A 10,699-nucleotide genomic window follows, 5' to 3' on the forward strand; every position below is an offset into this window, starting at 1 on the left:
TTTTAAATGACATAAGTACTTTTCACTCCATATTTACAGCTGCAGTATCATGTACAAAAGCAAAAGGATGTTGTACATTCAAACTTAGTGACTCCTTCAAATAAATTGTCCAACAGGAATCGTGTCAGTGATCTTGTTCACTCACTCCTGGCAAGCATACAGCAGATCACTTTACATCAAATGGGAATGCCAGTCACTTTAGGAATTTATGTGTTATTACTATGGTCTAGACAGTCTAGGACAGATGTCACTGAGATGTAAAATTGGACCTATTCCATAAAAGAAATGGACTATGCAAGATGCTGCATTCAAAAATGTGTATCATAACAAAGAAATCATATATTTTTTTGATACATGTTAAATATAAAAGTCAGGTAATTCCACTTATTCCCCGCTCAGTATCAGGTGTCTCATAGAGCTAGCTGAAATAAGAAACAATATCACACTGTAAAATAAGGCAGATTGCTCCAGAGGTATCATAAAGGCATTCATTTAAGGGAACTCTTCAAGAAATTTCAAGTATTTTCTATCTGTATTTGCATTGGAAGTATGTTAAATTACTTCTCCCACTGGCAGATTTTTTTCAACCGTCTTTTTAAGAAAAATAATATTTTAAGAGCCCTAACTAGATTAAATGACTTGTAAGAGTTCCTGCGGTGTGACAGCACCCAGGGTGATTTTTCTGGGAATACCATTTTCTGCTCTATAACTACCAATAATACAGACTAAAGCTCGTTGGGGTATAAAAAGAAATAAATACTCTGAGGACTCACAAAGTCACTCCTTCATCTGCTGAACAGTTCCAGATTTTACTTCTCAATGGCATTGCAGCTTTTAGGCTGTGTGCTGTGGTTTTCTGGCCATTGAGTTGACTTGTTCATTGTCACATAGGCTGAAAATTAGGTAATACATATCCGACAAATAAAATACTATAATAGGCAAAAAAGATCAGACATGGGCTTTGCCTTAAAGACGCTTTGCTCTTCAAGCTTTGTATCTCCTTACAGATTGACGCAACGTTATGAGAAGTCTTGGATTAGGAATACAATTTAATAAAAATGATATCTGCAAGCCAAATTAATCAGTAACAGTTTGTTCTGGAAGTTGTAATAACCGTTTTCCGCTTGTTTTTACAATAAATATCAAAACCTCCCTCTGAGCGAACAAAACCCAACATGTGTTATGTGGAATTGTATAAAAATTTGATATAACTCCAAGTCCAATTATGCTAAATAGATTTTCAGACAGTGTTACCTTCAAGGCCCATGTTCAAGCCTCCATGAATGACAACAAGTAATTGTCCTGCTGAAGGGCTGCCGCTCTGTTTCTGACCCTGCTCTGTGACCTCCCTGTGCAGGGGAACAAGTTATAAAAACAGTGTCCCCTTTTGAGATTGACATGTGATCACAAAAAAATCTTAGTACTTCACCTAGACAATTCACAACCCTCTGCAAGGAGTATAACGAGCATCACATGACACTGAGAATACAAAAAGAGACGTGTATTAATACATGAATTGTATGAATACTACTGAACACTGAACAAATTGATGCATAGGCTATAGAGAGGTGAATTCCCTCCCTTTCCAGTGGACCACCATTGGACTTTATTTTGTAAAAAATATGTACGGCAGTGAAAGGCGAGAGACAAATACTTTTTTGATCCCGTTTGAATTGAGCCATGAATTACGCATACGATGTCTGTCAATTTAAATGATAAATTTGCAAGTTAAGAACGCTGCAGTCTCACATGCTCCACGTGAATAGACAGGCAGACAAACACTCTGCGAGTAAACACCAGGTGCTATATACATGTTAACTATGGGCCTTCTGTGCACTACTGTATCCCTGCCAGTACAACTGAATGACATAAGTTGCCTGTAGTATCATATCCCTAATCACAGGTTGATTTATAACAAATAGTGGCAACCCTAAACCAGTTATTGTAACCACGATGTTATTGATGTAAAGTTGATGAAGTATATTGTGCGAGACCAGATATGTAGTTCACTGAGCTGTTTCACACTAAACTTGTAAGTGGTAGCCTACTACGACAAACCTACGACTAACTGTGACTTTCTTTACTTGCAAAATTATCTTTTTAAATGACAAAGATCATGTGTTATTCGTGACACAATTCAAATGGGATCAAAAAATTATTTGTCTCTCCCTGTTAACTACTTTGCATATTTTTTCAGAAATAAGGTCCTATTGGGTCCACCGGAAGGGGAGGGACTTTGACTCTCTATAAAAGTTAGACCAAAATCCCTTTATTATCCGACTCTCAACCGGTGCTAATTCGGATGTTAGCATGCTAACAAGCTGAACTAGCACAGAGAACATAAAGATTCTACCTGCTAAAGATCAACATGTAGGCTAAGCATTGTGTTGTGAGCATGTAAGCATGCTGATGTTAGCATCTATCTATCTATCTATCTATCTATCTATCTATCTATCTATCTATCTATCTATCTATCTATCTATCTATCTATCTATCTATCTATCTATCTATCTATCTATACTATTATGTTATGTGATCTGTGTTTTAATGATTCACCTGGGATTGAAAGCTGCCATCCTAATCCAGTTCTCTCTGACGAAACCAGTCTCAATACTGCAGTAAAAGTCACTGTAAAACCCAACAGTTGCATTATGGAAGGAGGACCCCTCTGCTCCTCTCCCCGTCTTCCTATTTCACCTCTTCATCTTTCCCTTCTTGCTCGTCCCTCCCTACCCCTTCTTACCCCTTCTCTTCTGTCTTTTCCATCTATCTGATCTCATTTTCTATCTGTGTTTCTGCGTTTCCCCCCGGCGGCTCGCTCTGCTCTCCATGTGGCTTCTGTCCGATCCCTCCTTCCTGTGCCCTCCTCTATCCCTCTTTCTCTCCTGCCATTTATCTGTCTCTCACTCCCTGCTGTTCCTCTCCCCCCCTCTCTCAACCTCCTCTTCTTCCCTGTTCCCCTCTTTCCTCTGTAGTCTGCAACCTGTGGAACCAATTAGACCTTGTAAGCGGGGGGGCTTTTGCCACTGTCATGTGGTCGGTTTAACCTGCCGCTCCAAAAAGGACCTTGCCTCATAGCGCGACCACCACCACCTTGCCTGCCTCAGTGGGTGGGTTTGGGACGGTAGGGTGGGGGTGTATGTGACTGCAGGAGCTCAGGGACCACCAAGGCTCTTTTGAACCGCTGTCATCAGTAAAATCCCAAATGTGGGGTTGACTTGCTTTAAAAGAGAAAGAATGGGAGCCAATGGAAGATTTGTGTGCTTTTTGAAATGACAGTCAGAAATACGATGAAAATGTTTTCATAAAATGAATCCCTTCCTCGTTCTCCATCTTTATCTTTTGTGTGTGACTATGTTGGAGGACTGTTAGGATATGGTTCATCCTCTTTAGGGGTAAACAAACTCCTCTTTTAGCACCAGACCGTCTCCTTTCACCCTCTTTCTACCCTCACCCCAACTGCCAGGAATGCTTTTAACAATTCACTGTTGGACGCAGAGCAACATGGGACGCTGGGAGATTGTCACATTCCAAAGGGGAGCATTTTTTAGTCGCTCTTCACGTGTCAATCAGCGACACTATCGCCTTGTCGCCCCTTTAAACCCCCCGCCCCTCCAAGACACACATACACCAACCGTGTGAGCCTGCAGGCCGCTTTGCGCTTCTCAGTTTAAGGACACCGTCGTCGATTTGTTAAGCACCTAAGAATGCGGGCCTTATGACGGGTGAAGGACACACAAACACATTTTTCTCAGACTCCACACAAAGGACTCTTCCACCTCCAACATCTGTGATGTGGGTCACTGAGGAGCACCTCTCCTTTGGTGCAATGCAGAGAGTAGCAGGTTTCAAGGAGTGAAAAAATGTTTCCAGGCTCATAACTCATCTCAACTAGTTAGTTTTATTCCACATATGACGATTTCTTGCAGGTTTTGGTCCAGGCTCCAAACTTTCAGGCCACTTTTGTCTACAGAAAATGTACAAAATACTGTAAAATCAATCAAAATACAAAGCCAAAACCATATACTTTTGTAGCTTGATCTGAAATGATGATAAGCACATGGGGTCAGGGAGGGCACACGCACACACGTACGTACGCACGCACGTACGTACGCACGCACGCACACACACACACACACACACACACACAACACACACACACACACACACAGGCCAACTTTCAACAGCTCTCCTCCCAACACACACATTCTCCCCCTTACAGTTGGGATAACAGTCCTGGTGAAATTCCATGGCACATTATCAGTGCGTTGAAAGCACCTGACTGGTATGTGACAGTAGCAGTTAGTGACAGTTCTCCTTTAAAGTGGGGGGCGGGTGGCAGTGGGTTGGGGGGAGGTGGTAAAGGGTTGATCTATTTGATACACGTCCTGCTGGATACTTGACAGGAGCTGTCAGTGAGCCGAGGGGAGGGTGTTGCTTATCGATCAAACACCCCTCCTATCTGCCACGCTGACCTTCATGTCCTGAGGAGGGGTGTATTGGTGGGGAGACTGAAATGGGAGACATGACGCGGGTGGGTGTTTGTAATTGTGAAAGTAAATTCATTACAATATCAGAGTTTAGGTGCACAGAAGCTGGCCATCAGTGTATTTATGTGAGTTTCTGTTTCTGACTTTAAAGATTCCAAAGTAAGCACTGGAGCTTTTATTTTACATCTTTGTTGCGTAATATCCCTTATATTTGTACAAGGTAAGTTGGATGACAATGCACTGTAGGCCTTTACTTATTAACTGTAAAAAAATATCAATGACACAATGTAGTAACACTTAAAAGTAAATAAAAACTTATTTATCTATAGTAAGTAGTGTTTAAGTATCAGAATCTATACATACTGTATGTTTACTGTATGAAAACCTGAGATTTTTCTATTTTCATTATCAATTAATCTGTTGATTATTTGTTGTATTAATCAATGAATCATTTAGTCCCTAAAATGTTATAAAAAAAAGCAAAGAATACACATTACAATTTTCCAGAGCCCAACCTGATCTTCAAATAGCCAGTTGTGTCTGACCAACAGTTCCCAATTACTGTAAGTAAATAAACAAACAAGGTTTAAAGTAAGGTTCAAATGAGGATAAAAGTTTTTAATTTAAAATAATATAAATAGGAGAAAAATAACAAAAACAGAAAACATTTGTTGGTTATTCAAATGAATAATTGATTATCAGAATTCTTGTCAGTTAATTTTCAGTAAGCTAACTAATAAATGAATCCAATAATTTCAGCATTCATCCCCACAAATCGAGTATTTTAGGTACAAACATAAACTTCCACCACTGACTTTATCTCAATATAATGGAGAGAACATTACCAATTCTCTAAAGAAATTAACACATTCCTATTCATCACACTGCCTAGCTTTAAACTCTAGCATTGCATAATGCATTATATTTCTGAGTACAATAAAGTTATTTAAAATATTGACTTTAAGTTAAATATTTCAATGTTTTAAAAGTGTACAATTTCAGTAAATGTACTCTAAATTAGTAAATTAAGCTAAGTAAATTACTTTACCTCTCTTCCTAATCCCAGCCAATTTGGATCTGAACCAATCACAAGCCTGGTTTTCTGACCTCCAGCCAACTGTTCACACACACCCCCCCACCCTCTCACACACACACACACACACACACACACACACACACACACACACACACACACACACACACACACACACACACACACACACACACACACACACACACACACACACACAGTTGCTTGCTTGTGGTTGTCCATCGAATCCGATGATGACGTCCACTTCTGTCTTTTAACGGTGAGTTTTCTGATGGCTGTATAGTTCTATCCTGGATCCACAGGTTCTATTGCAGGTGGGGCAGGTATACATGGTATTGGTATTGGCATTCACACACAGATACACACACACACACACACACACACACACACACACACACACACACACACACGCACGCACTGCACATAAAACTCCCTTCACAATTAGTAGAATTATTGCAGATTTTCAGAGTGATTCACCACTTTAAAAAACTAATTCAACATACAAATCACCATCTCAACACGCATCATGAGCACTGTCAGCATCAGCAGGGATCCTGAAAAACATCTTTAAGTGATTCTTTCTTCAAAATCTGGCGCTGAGCCACAGTTTATTTTTGCTGGAGAGGTGGACGCCGTGCATCACACCAGCAGCATGCAAAAAAAAAGTGAGACTGAGGGACAACCAGTCATCTTGTGGTTAACCATAACCAGTGTTTAGCCTGGACAATCTTTGGCCACTGGTCATTACAGCACCATGCGGGGCCCGCTGTACTGCTGTCAAAACACTGTGCTTGGAAGGGACTTTGTGCAGAATGTGACTGTTGAAAATATGTGTTAAAAAGTGTGGATGTGATATGGAAGTTTTGAACTGATTGTTTTGATGTGTCAGTGGCTTGCAGGTTGGCTGTGTTTCCACTTTTTCGTAATGTGTTGCGAGGCAATTTTGCCGTTTTAATTTAAGCCAAAGTGTGTCAGTGTGAAGGAAGCACCTAACTCAACATACAGGGTCTGATGTGTGGTTAATGGGCTCCCCCTACTGTCTCTTGACTTCCTCACAGCTCTGCCGTCTCTGTGCTGACTGACTTCACATTCCTGCAGAAGAAAACTCAGCTAATGTGCTAAAGCATAACTCGCAATCAACACTAAAGCACGAGTGGATTGGATTGCATTTAGATGAGTATTTCCCATCGTATCTGTATTTCTGTGCGTACACTTCCTCATAAGCCAATTAGACACACATCCATCCTCTTCTTTCCTCTCTGTCCTCCCTCCATCCTGATCTATAAATACTCTCTCATCAGCAGGGGCTGGCTGCGTGAGGCGTCGACCCCGGCCTTTCTCCGTCCAGCAGAGCAGTGATTTATGGGGGCTCAGGCTGGCGCTAACCTTGCACTTGGGCCCTGGCAGTATAAATGATGGCAGGTCAGTGGCACCGTGGATGGAGGGCAGAGACTTTCTTTCCCCACCTCTGTCTCTCTCTTCTCTCTGTCCTGTTATCATCAGCGTGATGGAGACATCATCATCATCATCTCCTGGGAGTATAAATAGTGCTGGATCAGGTGACAGTGCCAGCCCTGGCCTTTGATGGGAGCTTTAATTTCATGCCTAATTTCTCTCGGCACAGAAAGGATCGATGCTGCCCTGCTCGTGCTCCCCATCCCTCTGCTTCCCTCTGCTGCAAAGACAAGAGAGCAAAGAAGGACAAATGTTCATTGCTGAGTGATGTGCATGCACCAAGACATTTAGCTTACCTGTAAACACACATATGTGAGGACATCCTTCACGCTGCGTAAACATGTTGACAAATAAATGCCAAATCAAGACACACATGGAGAGATTAATTTTTCTGCAGCCACAGACGACTCAAACAATCAATACACCTGGAACAGATCGCTTTGGAAATAAGGGCAACAAGCGAAATATAACTACACAGCTACCCACCTGTGTGTTGTGTGTGTTACACATTGCCATTGTGATAAATTTAAGCCCTCTGTCTGCTCTCGCAGCCCCAGGGAGGCATTGAACTCTAGCCTCTCCATAATGACTTTGTCTACCTATTGATCCGGCTATGATCCATGTACCGTAATTCTTATATCATCAGCCCCAGCCCCAGCAATAACTCCAAGTCATATTTCGGGGGCCTCCCGTCCACTTGACAACTTAATGATGCAGGGGTCCTTGCAGAGTTTGGACTTTCACCCCCCCCTCCTCCTGTCTCTTCCTTTTCTTTCTGCAGGGCTCTAATTTCTCCTTGTTCTTTCAGACTAATATCAGCAAAGGCACAGAGAGGCTGTTCTCTCTAAGGACTTCCCTCTCTGAACCACATATCTTCTCCTTTTCACCTCTGTGTACTTGCAGTATAGCATAGGGTTAGTGTCTGGGACTGCTGTGCATCTGTCTCCGATTTGGAGCACAGCCCCTGCAGGCTCCGGAGGAGACTTAGCCGTCCCTCTTTAGACCCTGTTCTTTTTCTCCCTTTGAGTTGGGGCTATATTTCATTGTCATTTCAACCCTCTCTTCCTAGCCTGGATGTAATAGCGGGAGATATATGGCCCTCGCTTCTGCAGTCTTCGGAGCTTCCTCAGCCTTTTATAAAACACTGTCAGAGTGACAAAACAGCAGCCCTTGGGTATTCGGGCACAGATGCCCCCTCATCCCGAGGCAATCTCTCAATATCCTGTGCTGATCCTTTTAGCAAAGAGATAACATCTGGGTCCTTGGACAGGATGAGTTGGAACAGTCATCCTGGACACAGTCGTAGCTCATCTCTATAGCTCTGTCTGCCTGTAAGCCATAGGCTGTCTGTCAGCTCTGTTTTTATAAGAGCTGATTTAGGGAGCAGCACTTGAATCCTGAGCCAATAGAGAACTGCGGGAGCATGCAGGACTTTTTTTTTTTATACTTTGATCCAGTGCTGACACACCTGATAGGCTACTGCTAATCAAGGAGCGTCAACCTGTCGAAGCAAGAATAAAGAGAGAGAGAGGTTTTGTTCATTACCGTAGCTGTTTGAAAGGCTCTAATGGTGTTCCACCTGGCTGCAGAGACACATAACAACTCTATGCCTCTGAGACATGGCCCTGATTGAGGTGTGAGTAAAAGAGGGAAGCAGGGGGGTGTAGAGGGGGGAGCAGATGGGCTCTGAAGACAATTAAAGCTGCATCTTCTGTTGTGGTTCCACCACTTTGTTTCTGTCACTCCAGCCTCATCCTTAGTGACATCTATCCTCTTCATATACCACTGCATCTGCCTCAAATTCCCATCCTGTCCTCACATTTCTACCCCCTTCCTCCTCTTCTTCTCTTCATGCCCACCTCAGTCTTCCCTCCTTTCACCATCCTTCGCTCTTCTCCTCCTTCCTTTCACACTCTCATCCACAAGACACAAAATCTCTATCTCCTCTCCTCTCTCCTGCGCTCCACATCTCTCTCCCTCATCCTCCCCACCGCCCCTCCTTCCCTCCCAGCCTTAATTGGGAGTCAGGGAGAGCAGTGGAAATCGCATTAACGCGGGCCCTGCCTGGGTGTGCCATCCATCTTCTTTTTTATTACGCCGCGCCGGGGCTGCCTGGGCGCTGCCGTTCGATTTGTCACCGGCCTCGTTCGCTGATAACAGGCATTTGTCATCGCCTTGCCTCCCTGTTAATGTTATCATCTCCTCCCTGACAGCCGCCCTCCGCCGGGGAGCGCCGGCGACAAAGCACATCCGTCAAGCGAATATTTCCACGGCTAAGGGGACCACACACTGCAATAAGCCACATTAAAGCACTTATGAAGGGTGCAGGCCGAGTATGTGTGTGTGTGTGTGTGTGTGTGTGTGTGTGTGTTTGTGTACGCACCGGTGCCACGATGCGCGCTAGAGTATACACACACGCGAACGCACGCGCGCAGGAGCGTGTAGTGCGCTTGTCAGTGCCGTAAAGGGGCGACAGGGAGAGGAAGAGGTAATTTGTTGCAATTAATTACGCAGTGAGTGTGGCTTTGTTGTGTGGGAGAGCATTTTATCTGTTGGAATGCTTCCTTCGCCAGGCTGTGATGCTATTTGTTTGATTTATAGCTTCTGCCTGCCCAAGGCGGAGTGAGCCTGAGAGTGTGTGAGTGTGTTATCACATGTGCACAATGCTGTGGGATTATCCACAGCAATGTACTGTGGTCGCAGTGACAAGGAGCCCTTTGTTTGGGATTGACGTTACATATGAACAGCCACACGGCCCCTGTTTGTCCTCTCTCAGGACTCAAACTCCCCTGTCCATTTGTCATTCAGCAGCAAATCAACAACTCCAAAGGTTGACTCTCAATCACCTAGCTTGCATCACCTTTTCCCCTCCATTTCTGTGACAGGAAGCCATGTCTGAAAGTGCTGTGACACTCTTTACTGTATACCAAAACAATCCAGATGTGATGCTGATGTTTTCAACACTGACCCTCTTCTCTCTCTCCTCTGTGATAACAGGACAAGCAGGGACAACATGTATCCATTCTGCCTCAGTTGGGGGTTTGCAGGGTCCTTGTGTAGGGGCTGACAGATGGATCTGCCAGCCTAAAGGCAGTGAGAAGAGATGAGAGAGACAGGAGCGCCACTTCCCATCCTTCTCACATTTACCCTAACACACCACATAGTATGGCACATTTGCAACCCTGGCTGGCAGAGGACTGAAGTCATGATGATGTCAGTTTTACACACTGAGAGAACGCTGCTATTCGCGTGATTCTTCACTCAATGATGATCACACTACACAGTTTGAGATGAATGACAAAAATACCAGGGGATGGCCATAACATCCCTTAGAAAGACTTGAACTCCAAAATGTCTCATTTACTTGTTGAGGACAGATTCACAGTTCTTCAGTAACTGAGCATGTAGTCTTATTCGTTGTGGGAACCAGAGACAGATATCAAGATTATGTTAAATACACAGTATCATAGACACTGAAGTGATGGAAGTGTGTTGATTTATTGTTTATTACAACACTAAGACATTTAAAGATGTTTTTGCCACTGTAGGCTGTAGTCTGTTCTGGAGTTATCAGCCTCAGTGCAGTCCTTCCAAGAGTGCAAAAAATACTTCTTATATGTGTAACACCTGCTAATAAGTCACCTTTTATAAAGAGTTTATTTGTTGTAATTAATGGCTACATAAATGCTTCATAAATCACTTA

The sequence above is a fragment of the Perca fluviatilis genome, chromosome 1 (genome assembly GCF_010015445.1).
Source record: "Perca fluviatilis chromosome 1, GENO_Pfluv_1.0, whole genome shotgun sequence".
Classification (NCBI taxonomy): Eukaryota; Metazoa; Chordata; class Actinopteri; order Perciformes; family Percidae; genus Perca; species Perca fluviatilis.